The sequence below is a fragment of the Cibotium barometz genome, chromosome 61 (genome assembly GCF_041138505.1).
Source record: "Cibotium barometz isolate CiBa-2024 chromosome 61, ASM4113850v1, whole genome shotgun sequence".
Classification (NCBI taxonomy): Eukaryota; Viridiplantae; Streptophyta; class Polypodiopsida; order Cyatheales; family Cibotiaceae; genus Cibotium; species Cibotium barometz.
Window position 1 is genome coordinate 30,765,267 of NC_141106.1, and position 21,654 is coordinate 30,786,920.

Sequence of the window (21,654 nt, forward strand, 5' to 3'; positions counted from 1 at the left end):
TGAAAGTCACACTTTTATAATAAAATAATCAACTTTTATGCATACCTCTATGCATGAAATCCAAATATGATGAAAGTAACACTTTTATAATAAAATAATCAACTTTTATGCATACCTCTATGCATGAAATCCAAATATGATGAAAGTAACACTTTTATAATAAAATAATCAATTTTTATGCATACCTCTATGCGTGAAATCCAAATATGATAAAAGTAACACTTTTATAATAAAATAATTAATTTTTATGCATACCTCTATGCGTGAAATCCAAATATGATAAAAGTAACACTTTTATAATAAAATAATCAATTTTTATGCATACCTCTATGCATGAAATCCAAATATGATAAAAGTAACACTTTTATAATAAAATAATCAACTTTTATGCATAGCTCTATGCATGAAATCCAAATATGATAAAACAAAAACTCTTTTATATTAAAATAATCAACTTTTATGCATACCTCTATGCATGAAATCCAAATATGATAAAAGAAACACTTTTACAATAAAATAATCATCAATTATGCATAACATAAAAATCAATTTCTCCATGATTACAATAAAATTCTTTCAATTAATCTAGGATGATAATTCCTAGAATATGGTAGGAAGTCCTCTTTTTATGCTTTGAATGAAATTATTTTATGCGTAATTTTTATAAAAATTTTGCCATAGCTCCGCTGCTATGACTGATAAATCTCAAAATTTTTTAAAGGGATAAAGCTTATCATTAAGGAAATAATTAGAATGGTCTCTAATTGGATCATTAATCCATAATGGATTGAATCATCAATATACATAAACTAAAAGCATAGAAAAAAGCCATTAATTTGGCCTCAAGCATAGCTTAATCTTGGATTAAGAAAAAGCTTTATGAAAAGCTTCATTTGGATTGAGAATGGGTCATGAGTATGACCATTTCTTGAGTGAGAGAGAGAAATTACATAAAAACCATTAGAATTAAGCATAAATAAAAATTTATGTAATTCTTAACTATCATTAATCAATTAACTTCAATAGCATTCATCAAATTATGTAACTCTTCACTAACATTCATCAATTAACTTCAATAGCATTCAAAAACCATTCCAATTAAGCTTCTCAAGCTTGAGAGGGGTTGAGAAGAGAGAAACATTGAGAAATTATAGAAAAGATCAAAATTAACCATTTACCTTACAAATTGCTTGTTTCTTTGTTCACGATAGAGGCCCCCAACCAATGAATTGGTTAAGTATGTTGATGGAGCCACCAATGGGGATTGAAGAAAGAGGGAAGCTCCAAAAACTAGGGAATTATTAATGAATTCACAGTTCTTGGCTTAGGTGGAGTAGAGTAACGATGCATAAATACTATATATTTTTCAACAAGGGGGAGGATTCTATTTATAGGAAAAATTGAGCTCCTAACCAAACAAACTGATTCTAGAATTTTCTAAATCAGTTTGGTCAATATTTGACCATTTTTAGGTTAGTTAAGCTAACTTTTTGGAACTAGACTTAAATGAGGAGAGAGGAGAGATGAAATATCTCAATTTTTATGAGTTTAAAACTCATTCAAGCATGTGAAATATGCACCTCCTTTAAAGAACTCCCCTTCCTTACATATGTGTCAAAATGGAATCATTATATCCAAAATATCTCATATTTTTAATATTGCTCATAGTTTTTTACTAATAAACCTTGTACATTTTCAACTCTTCATCTTATGTGAAATATGCACCTCCTTTAAAGAACTCCCCTTCCTTACATATGTGTCAAAATGGAATCATTATACCCAAAATATCTCATATTTTTAATATTGCTCATAGTTTTTTACTAATAAACCTTGTACATTTTCAACTCTTCATCTTATGTGAGCATTTACTCATTTTTGGATACCGAAAATATCTCATATTTTAAATATTGCTCATAGTTTTTTACTAATAAACCTTGTACATTTTCAACTCTTCATCTTATGTGAGCATTTACTCATTTTTTTGGGTATCTTCTTTTACAAATTGGATTTATCTCCTCCCTACACATGGATTGATGCTATTGGCCCATAGGAACCTTAATTGGACCATAATCTAATTTTTTTTTTAAAATCTAGACCCTTAGGCTAAGGTCCTTTATACCCATTTCCAATTAATTCCAATTGCACATTGGAAAGTTCTTTTTGAATTTCTGTTTCAGGGAAACTTATTTTAATAAGATGAGATAATTTTCTATCCAAAAATATTAAAAATCTGAATATTCTCTCTCTATAATTTTTTCTCTCTCTAAGTTAAACGATTAGAAACAAGTCTTTTATATTTCTGAAGAGGGATTGATTATAGGGGAAGATGCTGGACATTTTGAGAGGCTGGGGAGGGATCTTACATTCTCTCCCACTTGAAAAACGCGAGATGCCCTCATCTCGCAAACTGGGGGTAATTTCGCAAGATGCACAAGTATGAGACTGAGAGAAAATTTTTAATTAAGATTAATCACCAATTAAAAAAGTCTCAAAGAGAGTAAGAGTCAAGACAAGAACAAGATTTAAACTTTATTCATTCTTGGAACATATACAGTAAAGATAGAAGAACTCTTTACACTTCCATAAGCTTGTCCATCATATGATCACAAAAGCAGCACTCACAAGCTGCGCACGTATAAGGTAACTCATCTATGGGAATAATTCTGTTGGTTATTGCCGCACCTATCTCAGTGGTATGAGGTGATCTAACAAAAGGACCTCTGAGAGGCAAGCCAAAAACGGGGTAAAGGCATATCTTCTGATGAGGAAGAAAACACGCCAGTAAGAAGACCCGCTCACAAAACCCAAGATGTCTTGATCTCATGATGCAGTAGTATCGGGGACCCAAACCCAAGGCTTCAATAACCATGGCCAAATAGACATTGTTACGAAAGTGCTGCTGACCCCAGGGTGTTACCCTAGTTATGTCTTGATAGGTCCGCCATTTGGTCTGAGCTACAGACGTTCCCAAGTGAGGAAAAAGTGAGCGCTCATACTGTTCTATAAAATCTTTCTTCACAGACTCACTTGCGTCTTGAAGGTGAGAAATCATCATGGATAAAACTAATTCCTGTTGCCAAGCCATGAAGGAGATTAAGAAGAAGGGAGATCGATGGAAGTAAGATTACTGTGAGCGACAAGTAAAAGTTTCGACTTATATAAAGGAAGGAGCTCGCGTAACTTAGAAGCCAACGGTATCTTGCCACTGAAGTTTTATCGTCTTTCCATGATTTGGGTTTGGCACATTTTTCTATAGAAGGCATTAAGAACTTTGAGATGAAGAGATAAAAGAAGTTCGTAGGCTAAGTTACCTACTTTCTTTGGTCCACAATATTTGGGGGATAACTACTTATACTCCCCTAGAGATAAAGAATTTATTTTGGTCCGTATTCAAATGAAGACTATAACTGCTTCTTTGAATTCTCTGATTGTCCTCTTCTTATCTGTATATTGTCTCTGTCGATCCTGGGCAGCGTTTATATCTTTATGAATTACCTGCATCTGTTGCTCTATGTCGCCAAGCATTTGACTGGTCATCTCGACCCTAATTAATGGGTCGGACCTAGTTAATGGAGTTAAGCAATCTTGTCCGAAGACGGACCCTGATTAGATTGGTATGAAGGAGTTAGTCTCTGAATTTGGGTTCTAGACTTCCCTGTGCCCTTTTCATGGTAGGAGTCGGGCAGTCTTTTAACTGATGACCAAAACCTTGGCATCCAAAACACCGGTTCTCACTTCTGAACTCATCGTTCTGAATCCTTAAAATAGGTGGGCTCCTGAGAAGGTATTCTGGGTAAAGTGTCTTCCCTTTTTAAACAGAATCTTTCTTTTATTTAGAGAGGGAATAATTATAAGATTCTTACTCATGTATACCTCGAAGGCTGGGGGAGAAATCTTACATTCTACCCCACTTAAAAAGTGCGAGATGTCCTCATCTCGCAAAGTAGAGGACAACTCTTTTTCTTAAGATCCAATTTATTCTAGGGTTCCTTATATTCTGGTCAACCCAACAGAATACGGGGATAATTATCCCTTAAATAGAACTCATCATTAAATAACAATTCATTCAAATCATATCATTCATCTCTTTAACACGATAATGGTCCATTAGACCGAAAATTTTCTTTATGAACATTCCTCCACGGGAATTTCAGACAAGTTCTCAATTTGTCATCCCTTATTAACTTGATCTACCGTGTCAAGTGTTAACAGTAGCAATTTGACAGCATAATCCACTAATCTCATAGTGATTTGCTGAAATCATCATCATCATTCTAGTTATGAATATCATCACAGGAACTCGTCCCAATCATCCACATTGTGGTTTCGCTCAGTTTATTACATTTCAACCCATTTTCAGGGGTCATCATTTTTCAATCAGAATCCCAATCAATTTATCAGTTCGCAAACAGAATTAAAAATCATATCAACCACATTCGAATTCATCAACTGGATAGCATTAATGCTTATAATTTCAAGTCTTAGATTTACTTGTATATACTGTCGGTAAAGAGCTGCAGTTATACCCTCGGTATATACGGTTAGTCATGATACTTGGAATTATAAGGTAAATACTATCATGTCTAAGCCTCAAGCAAGTCAGGGTTCCATATAATTGCGGTACTTCCATTTGAAGACCCAATTACTAATTTACGAAATTAGTTTGAATATCAATTTGTATGAATTAAATCACACAATTATAGCCTTTTTGTGCTACTTGATAAATTTTTGACATATTTGGCTTTTCAGTTGATCTTTATTAGCCAATTCGCTCTGATACCAACTGTGAGATCCCGGTCTCCACCGTGCAACGGATTCGGGGTACTAGCAGCGGAAGTAGCACATCGTGCGCGGGTAGGGGTCTCACACTCGAGGCCTTGCCCACGGATATCCGGACAAGAGACTAATCCGTCGGTTTGTCCAAAACCGAAACCGGAAAAACTTCCTTTACCTGGAAAGCACGGGCGATTCCACCAGGATAACTCTTTACTCTAACGTAGTCAAGATCATTACTGATCAAACTGATCCGACTGCACCTCTAACGGTACTTGGTCAGATCAAGGAAGAAACTTGCACTTGGATCATTGGGATCAACGCTTTTTTCCCCATCAAGAGGCACGGCCGTTGATTCCTATCCATAGAACAATTACTATCCGAGATTTACTTCATCTATCGTAATAATAGAAATTAAATCTCGATTTACGGATCCATCAGTCCAGCCTAACCCCATCCAGTCCCATGGGTTAGCCAACCGCTGTAGTGATGGGATCCAATTAAGAATTTGGTTAGGTTTTGTCCCGGGTACCAAGGAAAAGAGTTCCAAGGTCCCCTAGCCGGAAGTTCATGCAAACATAAAACTAGTCACACCACTTACACACCCAATATGAAATTGCCTTTTTCTTAGCATCAGCTAACTTTAAAACAATCCTTTAATGAAACCATTATATCACTGATGACAATCCTCAAAGTCTCTGGTTGAATCCTTATTTCCAGTCATTCATTCATCGGTATACTTATGGCATCATTGGCAACCAGAACGCTCACCACCTGTTCACTCAGGGGCCTTTTCCATAGTTCCTAGCTCATAGTAACCAGCAATATATTCATATAATAGAATGGAATCTCCGTGGAAGATCAGCAAGATCAACCCACAGATCCATATAAAAGAGCCATGGACTCATCCGTTGAGAACCACCAAGGTCAATCAACCAGATCCATGCCTGGTTTCAGAAAACAATTCTTATTCTTTATTCCAATATCTTCCACGACGCATGTGTGGGTATCTTCGGCGACCCAGAGCCCGAGCACCGTATGGTCAGCACCCTCTAGGATCCTTTGCAGGTGACCTAGCGCTTCACTCATAGGCAGCTTCCTTGGTCCCTCATCCACCGTACCGGAAGCTCACCATTTAAATCGAACCGAGGCTGGTCAAGACCTCGGTCAACCTTGCTACGTGAGACGTCCTCCATTGACTCTCTGTCAGCAGTTGCAACTTTAACAGTTAGGTCTTCATGACCTTAATCCACAAGACGGTCAAAATGCTTCCCCAGCATTCTTGACATAAAACAGTCACAAAATACAGTTTCTATAACGAACTCTCGTCTTTCCACATTATCCACTCTCGGACCACATAACTTATTCCACATTCCATTCAATGTGTACTCATTCTCGTCCATTCACTCATATAGACTACACATTATTTCACATACACCTTCTCATTCATTATTCTACATACATATCCATGTTCGTACGTCCACATCATACTTCCAATTTCGCATTCATACTACATACGCATCTACATGCATACATCCACATCCACATTCATACATCCATACTTCCATTTCCACTTCCACACATCCACATTCACATTCATACATCCACATTCACATGCATACATCCAATTTCACATCCTCATTCGTACATCCACATTCACATACATACATCCATATCCGTATCTACATCCATACATCCACATCCACATCTTCGTTCACATTCACATCCATACATCTACGTCTACATACATACATCCATTTTCACATCCTCATTCATACATCCACATCCACATATATACATACACATCCGTATCTACACCCATACATCCACATCCACATCCACATCCACATTCACATTCATACATACACATCTACATGCATACATCCACATCCACATTCATACATCCACACTTCCATTTTCACATCCACACATCCATATTCACATTCATACATCCATATCTACATTCATACATCCATATTACATCCATTCTCGCCCTAACACATCCCATATACATCTTATCCCATCAGATACACTCTCTACTTCATCCCATACACATCTTAACGCATCCTAACTCATCTTAACACATTCTATCACATCTCATACACCTCTTACATATCCTATCACATCTCATACATATCTTATCACATCTTTTCACATCTCATACACCTCTTATCACATCCTATCACTTTTCATACGCATCTTATCACATCTTAATCACATCTCATACACCTCTTATCACATCTTATCACATTTCGTATCTTTTTATAGAATACAAGAGAATTGTTATATTTTATATAAGATTTCTCTACACATTTATTCATGCATAAATTCCATTTAAGGAGACTAACATTTTCGAAATAAAAATCAATCTTTTATGCATCTTCCTATGCATAAATTCATTTTAAATGAAAATGACACTTTTGAATTAAAATTCCATCTCTTATGCATCTTCTTATACATAAACTCAATTTAGATGAGAATTGACACTTTTGAATTAAAAATCCATCTTTTATGCATCTTCCTATGCATAAATTCAATTTGGATTAGAATAACACTTTTGAATTGAAATTCCATTCTTTTATGCATCTTCCTATGCATAAATTCAATTTAGATGAGAATGACACTTTGAATTTAAAATTCAATCTTTTATGCATCTTCTTATGCACAAATTCAATTTGGTAGGAATTACACTTTTAGAATAAAAGAATTTCTCTTATGCATCTAAGTTATGCATAAAATCCATTTATGATAAAAATCACACTTTTAATATAAAAAGAATAGCTTTTATGCATACCTCTATACATGAAATCCAATATGATAAAAGTAACACTTTTACAATAAAATAATTAACTTTTATGCATACCTCTATGCATGAAATTCAAATATGATAAAAGTCACACTTTTATAATAAAATAATCAACTTTTATGCATACCTCTATGCATGAAATCCAAATATGATAAAAGTCACACTTTTATAATAAAATAATCAACTTTTATGCATACCTCTATGCATGAAATCCAAATATGATAAAAGTCACACTTTTATAATAAAATAATCAACTTTTATGCATACCTCTATGGATGAAATCCAAATATGATAAAAGTAACACTTTTATAATAAAATAATCGATTTTTATGCATACCTCTATGCATGAAATCCAAATATGATGAAAGTAACACTTTTATAATAAAATAATCGATTTTTATGCATACCTCTATGCATGAAATCCAAATATGATAAAAGTAACACTTTTATAATAAAATAATCGATTTTTATGCATACCTCTATGCATGAAATCCAAATATGATAAAAGTAACACTTTTATAATAAAATAATCGATTTTTATGCATACCTCTATGCATGAAATCCAAATATGATAAAAGTAACACTTTTATAATAAAATAATCGATTTTTATGCATACCTCTATGCATGAAATCCAAATATGATAAAAGTAACACTTTTATAATAAAATAATCAACTTTTATGCATACCTCTATGCATGAAATCCAAATATGATAAAAGAAACACTTTTATAATAAAATAATCAACTTTTATGCATACCTCTATGCATGAAATTCAAATATGATAAAAGTCACACTTTTATAATAAAATAATCAACTTTTATGCATACCTCTATGCATGAAATCCAAATATGATAAAAGTCACACTTTTATAATAAAATAATCATTTTTTATGTGCATACCTCTATGCATGAAATCCAAATATGATAAAAGAAACACTTTTATATTAAAATAATAATTCTTTTATGCATACCTCTATGCATGAAATCCAAATATGATAAAAGAAACACTTTTATATTAAAATAATAATTCTTTTATGCATACCTCTATGCATGAAATCCAAATATGATAAAAGAAACACTTTTATATTAAAATATTAATTCTTTTATGCATACCTCTATGCATGAAATCCAAATATGATAAAAGTAACACTTTTACAATAAAATAATCATCAATTATGCATAACATAAAAATCAATTTCTCTATGATTACAATAAAATTCTTTCAATTAATCTAGGATGATAATTCCTAGAATATGGTAGGAAGTTCTCTTTTCATGCTTTGAATAAAATTATTTTATGTGTAATTTTTATAAAATTTTTTCCATAGCTCCGCTACTATGACTGATAAATCTCAATTTATTTTGAAGGATAAAGCTTATCATTAAAGAAATGATTAGAATGATCCCTAATTGGATCATTAACCCAATAATGGGTTGAATCATCAATATTCATGAAATACATAAACTAAAAGCATAGAAAAAAGTCATTAATTTGACCTCAAGCATAGATTAATCTTGGATTAAGGAAAAGCTTTATGAAAAGCTTCATTTGGATTGAGAATGGGTCATGAGTATGACTATTTCTTGAGTGAGAGAGAGAAATTACATAAAAACCATTAGAATTAAGCATAAATGAAAATTTATGTAATTCTTAACTATCATTAATCAATTAACTTCAATAGCATTCATCAAATTATGTAACTCTTCACTACCATTCATCAATTAACTTTAATAGCATTCAAAAACCATTCCAATTAAGCTTCTCAAGCTTGAGAGGGGTTGAGAAGAGAGAAACATTGAGAAATTATAGAAAATGATCAAAATTCACTAATTACCTTACAAATTGCTTGATTCTTTGTTCACGGTAGAGGCCCCCAACCAATCAATTGGTTAAGTATGTTGATGGAGCCACCAATGGGGATTGAATAAAGAGGAAGCTCCAAAAACTAGTGAATTATTAATGAATTCACAGTTCTTGGATTAGGTGGAGTAGAGTAACGATGCATAAACACTATATATTTTTCAACAAGGGGGACGCTTCTATTTATAGGAAAAATTGAGCTCCTAACCAAACAAACTGATTCTAGAATTTTCTAAATCAGGTTGGTCAATATTTGACCATTTTTAGGTCAGTTAAGCTAACTTTTTGGAACTAGACTTGAATGAGGAGAGAGGAGAGATGAAATATCTCAATTTTTATGAATTTAAAACTCATTCAAGCATGTGAAATATGCACCTCCTTTAAAGAACTCCCCTTCCTTACATATGTGTCAAAATGGAATCATTATACCCAAAATATCTCATATTTTTAATATTGCTCATAGTTTTTTACTAATAAACCTTGTACATTTTCAACTCTTCATCTTATGTGAAATATGCACCTCCTTTAAAGAACTCCCCTTCCTTACATATGTGTCAAAATGGAATCATTATACCCAAAATATCTCATATTTTTAATATTGCTCATAGTTTTTTACTAATAAACCTTGTACATTTTCAACTCTTCATCTTATGTGAGCATTTACTCATTTTTGGATACCGAAAATATCTCATATTTTTAATATTGCTCATAGTTTTTTACTAATAAACCTTGTACTTTTTCAACTCTTCATCTTATGTAAGCATTTACTCATTTTTGAGTATCTTTTTTTACAAATTGGATTTATCTCCTCCCTACACATGGATTGATGCTATTGGCCGATAGGAACCTTAGTTGGACCATAATCCAAATTTTTTTGAAAATCTAGACCCTTAGGCTAAGGTCCTTTATACCCATTTTCAATTAATTACAATTGCACATTGGAAAGTTCTTTTTGAATTTCTGTTTCAGGGGAACTTATTTTAATAAGATGAGATAATTTTCTATCCAAAAATATTAAAAATCTGAATATTCTTTCTCTAAAATATTTTCTCTCTCTAGGTTAAAACAGTTAGAAACAAGTCTTTTATATTTCTGAAGAGGGATTGATTACAGGGGAAGATGCTGGACATTTTGAGAGGTTGGGGAGGAATCTTACATTCTCTCCTAGTTGAAAAACGCGAGATGCCCTCATCTCGCAAACTGGGGGTAATTCCGCAAGATGCACAAGTATGAGACTGAGAGAAAATTTTTAATTAAGATTAATCACCAATTAAAAAAGTCTCAAAGAGAGTAAGGGTCAAGACAAGAACAAGATTTAAACTTTATTTATTCTTGGAGCATATACAGTAAAGATAGAAGAACTCTTTACACTTCCATAAGCCCGTCCATCATATGATCACAAAAGCAGCACTCACAAGCTGCGCACGTATAAGGTAACTCATCTATGGGAATAATTCTGTTGGTTATTGCCGCACCTATCTCAGTGGTATGAGGTGATCTAACAAAAGGACCTCTGAGAGGCAAGCCAAAAACGGGGTAAAGGCATATCTTCTGATGAGGAAGAAAACACGCCAGTAAGAAGACCCGCTCAGAAAACCCAATCATGATGCAGTAGTATCGGGGACCCAAACCTAAGGCTTCAATAACCATGGCCAAGCGTACATTGTTACGAAAGTGCTGCTGACCCCAGGGTGTTACCCTAGTTATATCTTGATAGGTCCGCCATTTAGTCTGAGCTACAGAAGTTCCTAAGTGAGGAAAAAGTGAGCGCTCATACTGTTCTATAAAATCCTTCTTCACAGACTCGCTTGCGTCTTGAAGGTGAGAAATCATCATGGATAAAACTAATTCCTGTTGCCAAGCCATGAAGGAGATTAAGAAGAAGGGAGATCGATGGAAGTAAGATTACTGTGAGCGACATATAAAAGTTTCGACTTATATAAAGGAAGGAGCTCGCGTAACTTAGAAGCCAACGGTATCTTGCCACTGAAGTTTTACCGTCTTTCCCTGATTTGGGTTTGGCACATTTTTCTATAGAAGGCATTAAGAACTTTGAGATGAAGAGATAAAAGAAGTTCGTAGGCTAGGTCACCTACTTTCTTTGGTCCGCAATATCTGGGGGATAACTACTTATACTCCCCTAGAGATAAAGAAATTCTTTTGGTCCGTATTCAAATGAAGACTATAACTGCTTCTTTGAATTTTCTGATTGTCCTCTTCTTATCTGTATATTGTCTCTATCGATCCTGGGCAGCGTTTATATCTTTATGAATTGCCTGCATCTGTTGCTCTATGTCGCTAAGCATTTGACTGGTCATCTCGACCCTAATCAATGTGTGAGATCCCGGTCTCCACCGTGCAACGGATTCGGGGTACTAGCAGCGGAAGTAGCACATCGTGCGCGGGTAGGGGTCTCACACTCGGGGCCTCGCCCACGGATATCCGGACAAGAGACTAATCCGTCGGTTTGTCCAAAACCGAAACCGGAAAAACTTCCTTTACCCGGAAAGCACGGGCGATTCCACCAGGATAACTCTTTACTCTAACGTAGTCAAGATCATTACTGATCAAACTGATCCGACTGCACCTCTAACGGTACTTGGTCAGATCAAGGAAGAAACTTGCACTTGGATCATTGGGATCAACGCTTTTTTTCCCATCAAGAGGCACAGCCGTTGATTCCTATCCATAGAACAATTACTATCTGGGATTTACTTCATCTATCGTAATAATAGAAATTAAATCTCGATTTACGGAACCAATAAACCTAACCCCATCTAGTCCCATGGGTTAGCCAACCGCCCAACCACTGTAGTGATGGGATCCAATTAAGAATTTGGTTAGGTTTTGTCCCGGGTACTAAGGAAAAGAGTTCCAAGGTCCCCTAGCCGGAAGTTCATGCAAACATAAAACTAGTCACACCACTTACACACCCAATATGAAATTACCTTTTTCTTAGCATCAGCTAACTTTAAAACAATCCTTTAATGAAACCATTATATCACTAAAAACAATCCTCAAAGTCTCTGGTTGAATCCCTATTTCGAGTCATTCATTCATCGGTATACTTATGGCATCATTGGCAACCAGAACACTCACCACCTGTTCCCTCAGGGGCCTTTTCCATAGTTCCTAGCTCATAGTAACCGGCAATATATTCATATAATAGAATGGAATCTCCGTGGAAGATCAGCAAGATCAACCCACAGATCCATATAAAAGAGCCATGCACTCATCCGTTGAGAACCAGCAAGGTCAATCAACCATATCCATGCCCGGTTTCAGAAAACAATTCTTATTCTTTATTCCAATATCTTCCATGACGCATGTGTGGGTATCTTCGATGACCCAGAGCCCGAGCACCGTATGGTTAGCACCCTCTAGGATCCTTCGCAGGTGACCTAGCGCTTCACTCATAGGCCGCTTCCTTGGTCCCTCATCCACCGTACCGGAAGCTCACCATTTAAATCGAACCGAGGCTGGTCAAGACCTCGGTCGACCTTGCTATATGAGACGTCCTTCATTGACTCTCCGTTAGCAGTTGCAACTTTAACAGTTAGGTCTTCATGACCTTAATCCACAAGACGGTCAAAATGCTTCCCCAACATTCTTGACATAAAACAGTCATTTACAAACAGTCACAAAATACAGTTTCTATAACGAACTCTCGTCTTTCCACATTATCCACTCTCGGACCACATTACTTATTCCACATTCCATTCAATGTGTACTCATTCTCGTCCATTCACTCATATAGACTACACATTATTTCACATACACCTTCTCATTCATTATTCTACATACATATCCATGTTCGTACGTCCACATCATACTGCCAATTTCGCATTCATACATACGCATCTACATGCATACATCCACATCCATATTCATACATCCATACTTCCATTTCCACTTCCACACATCCACATTCACATTCATACATCCACATTCACATGCATACATCCATTTTCACATCCTCATTCGTACATCCACATTCACATACATACATCCACATCCGTATCTACATCCATACATCCACATCCACATCTTCGTTCACATTCACATCCATACATCCACGTCTACATACATACATCCATTTTCACATCCTCATTCATACATTCACATCCACATACATACATACACATCCGTATCTACACCCATACATCCACATCCACATTCATACATACACATCTACATGCATACATCCACATCCACATTCATACATCCACACTTCCATTTTCACATCCACACATCCATATTCACATTCATACATCCATATCTACATTCATACATCCATATTACATCAATTCTCGCCCTAACACATCCCATATACATCTTATCCCATCAGATACACTCTCTACTTCATCCCATACACATCTTAACACATCCTAACTCATCTTAACACATTCTATCACATCTCATACACCTCTTATCATATCCTATCATATCTTATACATATCTTATCACATCTTTTCACATCTCATACACCTCTTATCACATCCTATCACTTCCCATACGCATCTTATCACATCTCATACACCTCTTATCACATCTTATCACATTTTGTATCTTTTTATAGAATACAAGAGAATTCTTATATTTGATATAAGATTTCTCTACACATTTATTCATGCATAAATTCCATTTAAGGAGACTAACATTTTCGAAATAAAAATCAATCTTTTATGCATCTTCCTATGCATAAATTCATTTTAAATGAAAATGACACTTTTGAATTAAAATTCCATCTCTTATGCATCTTCTTATACATAAACTCAATTTAGATGAGAATTGACACTTTTGAATTAAAAATCCATCTTTTATGCATCTTCCTATGCATAAATTCAATTTGGATGAGAATAACACTTTTGAATTGAAATTCCATTCTTTTATGCATCTTCCTATGCATAAATTCAATTTAGATGAGAATGACACTTTGAATTTAAAAATCAATCTTTTATGCATCTTCTTATGCATAAATTCAATTTGGTAGGAATTACACTTTTAGAATAAAAGAATTTCTCTTATGCATCTAACTTATGCATAAAATCCATTTATGATAAAAATCACACTTTTAGTATAAAAAGAATATCTTTTATGCATACCTCTATACATGAAATCCAATATGATAAAAGTAACACTTTTACAATAAAATAATCAACTTTTATGCATACCTCTATGCATGAAATTCAAATATGATAAAAGTCACACTTTTATAATAAAATAATCAACTTTTATGCATACCTCTATGCATGAAATCCAAATATGATGAAAGTCACACTTTTATAATAAAATAATCAACTTTTATGCATACCTCTATGCATGAAATCCAAATATGATGAAAGTCACACTTTTATAATAAAATAATCAACTTTTATGCATACCTCTATGCATGAAATCCAAATATGATAAAAGTAACACTTTTATAATAAAATAATCAACTTTTATGCATACCTCTATGCATGAAAACTAAATATGATAAAAGTAACACTTTTATAATAAAATAATCAATTTTTATGCATACCTCTATGCATGAAATCCAAATATGATAAAAGTAACACTTTTATAATAAAATAATCAATTTTTATGCATACTTCTATGCATGAAATCCAAATATGATAAAAGAAACACTTTTATATTAAAATAATCAACTTTTATGCATACCTCTATGCATGAAATCCAAATATGATAAAAGAAACACTTTTATATTAAAATATTAATTCTTTTATGCATACCTCTATGCATGAAATCCAAATATGATAAAAGTAACACTTTTACAATAAAATAAACATCAATTATGCATAACATAAAAATCAATTTCTCCATGATTACAATAAAATTCTTTCAATTAATCTAGGATGATAATTCCTAGAATATGGTAGGAAGTCCTCTTTTTATGCTTTGAATGAAATTATTTTATGCGTAATTTTTATAAAAATTTTGCCATAGCTCCGCTGCTATGACTGATAAATCTCAAAATTTTTTTAAGGGATAAAGCTTATCATTAAGGAAATAATTAGAATGGTCTCTAATTGGATCATTAATCCATAATGGATTGAATCATCAATATACATAAACTAAAAGCATAGAAAAAAGCCATTACTTTGGCCTCAAGCATAGCTTAATCTTGGATTAAGGAAAAGCTTTATGAAAAGCTTCATTTGGATTGAGAATGGGTCATGAGTATGACCATTTCTTGAGTGAGAGAGAGAAATTACATAAAAACCATTAGAATTAAGCATAAATGAAAATTTATGTAATTCTTAACTATCATTAATCAATTAACTTCAATAGCATTCATCAAATTTATGTAACTCTTCACTAACATTTATCAATTAACTTCAATAGCATTCAAAAACCATTCCAATTAAGCTTCTCAAGCTTGAGAGGGGTTGAGAAGAGAGAAACATTGAGAAATTATAGAAAAGATCAAAATTAACCATTTACCTTACAAATTGCTTGTTTCTTTGTTCACGGTAGAGGCCCCCAACCAATCAATTGGTTAAGTATGTTGATGGAGCCACCAATGGGGATTGAAGAAAGAGGGAAGCTTCAAAAACTAGTGAATTATTAATGAATTCACAGTTCTTGGCTTAGGTGGAGTAGAGTAACGATGCATAAATACTATATATTTTTCAACAAGGGGGAGGCTTCTATTTATAGGAGAAATTGAGCTCCTAACCAAACAAACTGATTCTAGAATTTTCTAAATCAATTTGGTCAATATTTGACCATTTTTAGGTCAGTTAAGCTAACTTTTTGGAACTAGACTTGAATGAGGAGAGAGGAGAGATGAAATATCTCAATTTTTATGAGTTTAAAACTCATTCAAGCATGTGAAATATGCACCTCCTTTAAAGAACTCCCCTTCCTTACATATGTGTCAAAATGGAATCATTATATCTAAAATATCTCATATTTTTAATATTGCTCATAGTTTTTTACTAATAAACCTTGTACATTTTCAACTCTTCATCTTATGTGAAATATGCACCTCCTTTAAAGAACTCCCCTTTCTTACATATGTGTCAAAATGGAATCATTATACCCAAAATATCTCATATTTTTAATATTGCTCATAGTTTTTTACTAATAAACCTTGTACATTTTCAACTCTTCATCTTATGTGAGCATTTACTCGTTTTTGGATACCCAAAATATCTCATATTTTAAATATTGCTCGTAGTTTTTTACTAATAAACCTTGTACATTTTCAACTCTTCATCTTATGTGAGCATTTACTCATTTTTTGGGTATCTTCTTTTACAAATTGGATTTATCTCCTCCCTACACATGGATTGATGCTATTGGCCCATAGGAACCTTAATTGGACCATAATCCAAATTTTTTTGAAAATCTAGACCCTTAGGCTAAGGTCCTTTATACCCATTTCCAATTAATTCCAATTGCACATTGGAAAGTTCTTTTTGAATTTCTGTTTCAGGGGAACTTATTTTAATAAGATGAGATAATTTTCTATCCAAAAATATTAAAAATCTGAATATTCTCTCTCTAGAATATTTTCTCTCTCTAGGTTAAACGGTTAGAAACAAGTCTTTTATATTTCTGAAGAGGGATTGATTACAGGGGAAGATGCTGGACATTTTGAGAGGCTGGGGAGGGATCTTACATTCTCTCCCACTTGAAAAACGCGAGATGCCCTCATCTCGCAAACTGGGGGTAACTTCGCAAGATGCACAAGTATGAGACTGAGAGAAAATTTTTAATTAAGATTAATCACCAATTAAAAAAGTCTCAAAGAGAACACGCCAGTAAGAAGACCCGCTCAAAAAACCCAAGATGTCTTGATCTCATGACGCAGTAGTATCGGGGACCCAAACCCAAGGATTCAATAACCATGGCCAAGCGGACATTGTTACGAAAGTGCTGCTGACCCCAGGGTGTTACCCTAGTTATGTCTTGATAGGTCCGCCATTTGGTCTGAGCTACAGACGTTCCCAAGTGAGGAAAAAGTGAGCGCTCATACTGTTCTATAAAATCTTTCTTCACAGACTCACTTGCGTCTTGAAGGTGAGAAATCATCATGGATAAAACTAATTCCTGTGTTGCCAAGCCATGAAGGAGATTAAGAAGAAGGGAGATCGATGGAAGTAAGATTACTGTGAGCGATAAGTAAAAGTTTCGACTTATATAAAGGAAGGAGCTAGCGTAACTTAGAAGCCAACGGTATCTTGCCACTGAAGTTTTACCGTCTTTCCATGATTTGGGTTTGGCACATTTTTCTATAGAAGGCATTAAGAACTTTGAGATGAAGAGATAAAAGAAGTTCGTAGGCTAAGTCACCTACTTTCTTTGGTCCGCAATATCTGGGGGATAACTACTTATACTCCCCTAGAGATAAAGAAATTCTTTTGGTCTGTATTCAAATGAAGACTATAACTGCTTCTTTGAATTTTCTGATTGTCCTCTTCTTATCTGTATATTGCCTCTGTCGATCCTGGGCAGCGTTTATATCTTTATGAATTGCCTGCATCTGTTGCTCTAAGTCGCCAAGCATTTGACTGGTCATCTCGACCCTAATCAATGGGTCGGACCTAGTTAATGGAGTTAAGCAATCTTGTCCGAGAGACGGACCCTGATTAGATTGGTATGAAGGAGTTGGTCTCTGAATTTGGGTTCTAGACTTCCCTGTGCCCTTTTCATGGTAGAAGCTGATGACCAAAACCTTGGCATCCAAAACACCGGTTCTCACTTCTGAACTCATCGTTCTGAATCCTTAAAATAGGTGGGCTCCTGAGAAGGTATTCTCGGTAAAGTGTCTTTCCTTTTTAAACAGAATCTTTCTTTTATTTAGAGAGGGAATAATTATAAGATTCTTGCTCCTGTATACCTCGAAGGCTAGGGGAGAAATCTTACATTCTACCCCACTTAAAAAGTGCGAGATGTCCTCATCTCGCAAAGTAGAGGACAACTCTTTTTCTTAAGATCCAATTTATTCTAGGGTTCCTTATATTCTGGTCAACCCAACAGAATACGGGGATAATTATCCCTTAAATAGAACTCATCATTAAATAACAATTCATTCAAATCATATCATTCATCTCTTTAACACGATAATGGTCCATTAGACCGAAAATTTTCTTTATGAACATTCCTCCACGGGAATTTCAGACAAGTAAGTTCTCAATTTGTCATCCCTTAACTTGATCTACCCTGTCAAGTGTTAACAGTAGCAATTTGACAGCACAATCCACTAATCTCATAGTGATTTGCTGAAATCATCATCATCATTCTAGTTATGAATATCATCACAGGAACTCGTCCCAATCATTCACATTGTGGTTTCGCTCAGTTTATTACATTTCAACCCATTTTTAGGGGTCATCATTTTTCAATCAGAATCCCAATCAATTTATCAGTTCGCAAACAGAATTAAAAATCATATCAACCACATTCGAATTCATCAACTGGATAGCATTAATGCTTATAATTTCAAGTCTTAGATTTACTCGTATATACTGTCGGTAAAGAGCTGCAGTTATACCCTCGGTATATATGGTTAGTCATGATACTTGGAATTATAAGGTAAATCCTATCATGTCTAAGCCTCAAGCAAGTTAGGGTTCCATATAATTGCGGTACTTCCATTTGAAGACCCAATTACTAATTTACGAAATTAGTTTGAATATCAATTTGTATGAATTAAATCACACAATTATAGCCTTTTTGTGCTACTTGATAAATTTTTGACATATTTGGCTTTTCAGTTAATCTTTATTAGCCGATTCGCTCTGATACCAATTGTGAGATCCCGGTCTCCACGGTGCAACGGAAGTAGCACATCGTGCGCGGGTAGGGGTCTCACACTCGGGGCCTCACCCACGGATATCCGGACAAGAGACTAATCCGTCGGTTTGTCCAAAACCGAAACCGGAAAAACATCCTTTATCCGAAAAGCACGGGCGATTCCACCAGGATAACTCTTTACTCTAACGTAGTCAAGATCATTACTGATCAAACTGATCCGACTGCACCTCTAATGGTACTTGGTCAGATCAAGGAAGAAACTTGCACTTGGATTATTGGGATCAACGCTTTTTTTTCCATCAAGAGGCACAGCCGTTGATTCCTATCCATAGAACAATTACTATCCGGGATTTACTTCATCTATCGTAATAATAGAAATTAAATCTCGATTTACGGATCCATCAGTCCAGCCCATCCAGTCCCATGGGTTAGCCAAGCGCCCAACCACTGTAGTGATGGGATCCAATTAAGAATTTGGTTAGGTTTTGTCCCGGGTACCAAGGAAAAGAGTTCCAAGGTCCCCTAGCCGGAAGTTCATGCAAACATAAAACTAGTCACACCACTTACACACCCAATATGAAATTGCCTTTTTCTTAGCATCAGCTAACTTTAAAACAATCCTTTAATGAAACCATTATATCACTGATGATGACAATCCTCAAAGTCTCTGGTTGAATCCTTATTTCCAGTCATTCATTCATCGGTATACTTATGGCATCATTGGTAACCAGAACGCTCACCACCTGTTCACTCAGGGGCCTTTTCCATAGTTCTTAGCTCATAGTAACCGGCAATATATTCATATAATAGAATGGAATCTCCGTGGAAGATCAGCAAGATCAACCCACAGATCCATATAAAAGAGCCATGGACTCATTCGTTGAGAACCAGCAAGGTCAATCAACCAGATCCATGCCCGGTTTCAGAAAACAATTCTTATTCTTTATTCCAATATCTTCCACGATGCATGTGTGGGTATCTTCGGCGACCCAGAGCCCGAGCACCGTATGGTCAGCACCCTCTAGGATCCTTCGCTCGCAGGTGACCTAGCGCTTCACTCATAGGCCGCTTCCTTGGTCCCTCATCCACCGTACCGTAAGCTCACCATTTAAATCGAACCGAGGCTGGTCAAGACTGGAATGAAGGGATGTAATGCATGAAAAATATGAGTAATCACCATGTAAACATGATGCCTAAGTGTGTTTAGTCTCTCACCAAGAGAATGGAAATAGCCTTCCACAAGCCAAGAGAGAAGCCATGAGCTCCAAGAAACATAAGTTTCCATTTCTAAAAATGATCATCAAAAGTTACAACCATGGTCCAAGTCCCCTCTTTTATACATGGACTTGTCCCATTATTAACCCTATTGAATAAAGTTCCTACTTTATTACAAACCATCCCTTCCCAAAGATTTTGTCCTCAAAATCAATAACATGTACAATCTCAAAGTATGAGACTCTAATGTAATCAATGGGAAGTGGTTAAGAGTTCTCAAGTACATCCAAAGCACATATACAATGAAAATCCGGATGTATACAAGTCCACAAAGCTTCAAGCCCAAAGTGTATGAGTGGGACTGTTATGACAGCCCTTCTAGTCGATGAAGACCCTTGAAAATCCTTCATTTAGACTCCATATATTGGGCTGAAAATGATATGTACACTCAGCCATATGTAGCCCACATCATAATCTTTCATTAGGATACGCCATGAAGCTTGTTGGAGTAGAAAAATAGGCCCAATAGTAGACCTTCCCAAAGCTGTCCAGAAATTACAGCATGTATACTTCTTTGTGTTGAGTTTGAGAGAGTTGATGGATTTAGAGTTGATGAAGCTATGAGTGCTCCCGGAATCCACAAGAATATGTGCAACCCTCCCATTGATGGTCCCCACCAACCTTAGTGTGCTTGGGTTCTTGCAACCCGCCAACAACTCTTGTGAGATAGAGCATATGCAAGCTGAAATTTCTGCATTGGTAGGCATGTCTCCGTCCACAAGGCTTTCCTTAACTCCACCTCCCGGATCAAACGGAAACTCACCATCCTCCGTGATGAAAGAATGGTCTTCAAGTGACTCCTCATGTGCTTCTTCATTGCAATCCTCCCATTCCTCAATGTCATGAGAGTCATCCTTGTTCTCTTCCTCATCCATGAGGATCATAGTGGCCACAATCTTCTTTGATTTGCACACATGCCCGGGTGACCATCTCTCTTTGCACTTGAAACATAGCCCTTTGCTTCTCAACTCCTCAATCTTTGGATCATCCATTCTTTGAGTCTTCTTGAAGGGTTGAAAGGGCTTCTTCTTCATGAAGTCACTACCCTTTTTGGCATCAAATTGATGTATCTCATTCTTTGGCTGTCCACCCCCAAATGATGTAGGAGTTCTTGGATTAGAGGATGGTAATGTAGAGGTAGGACCTTTCCCAAAATTGTAAGAAGTAGTGGTT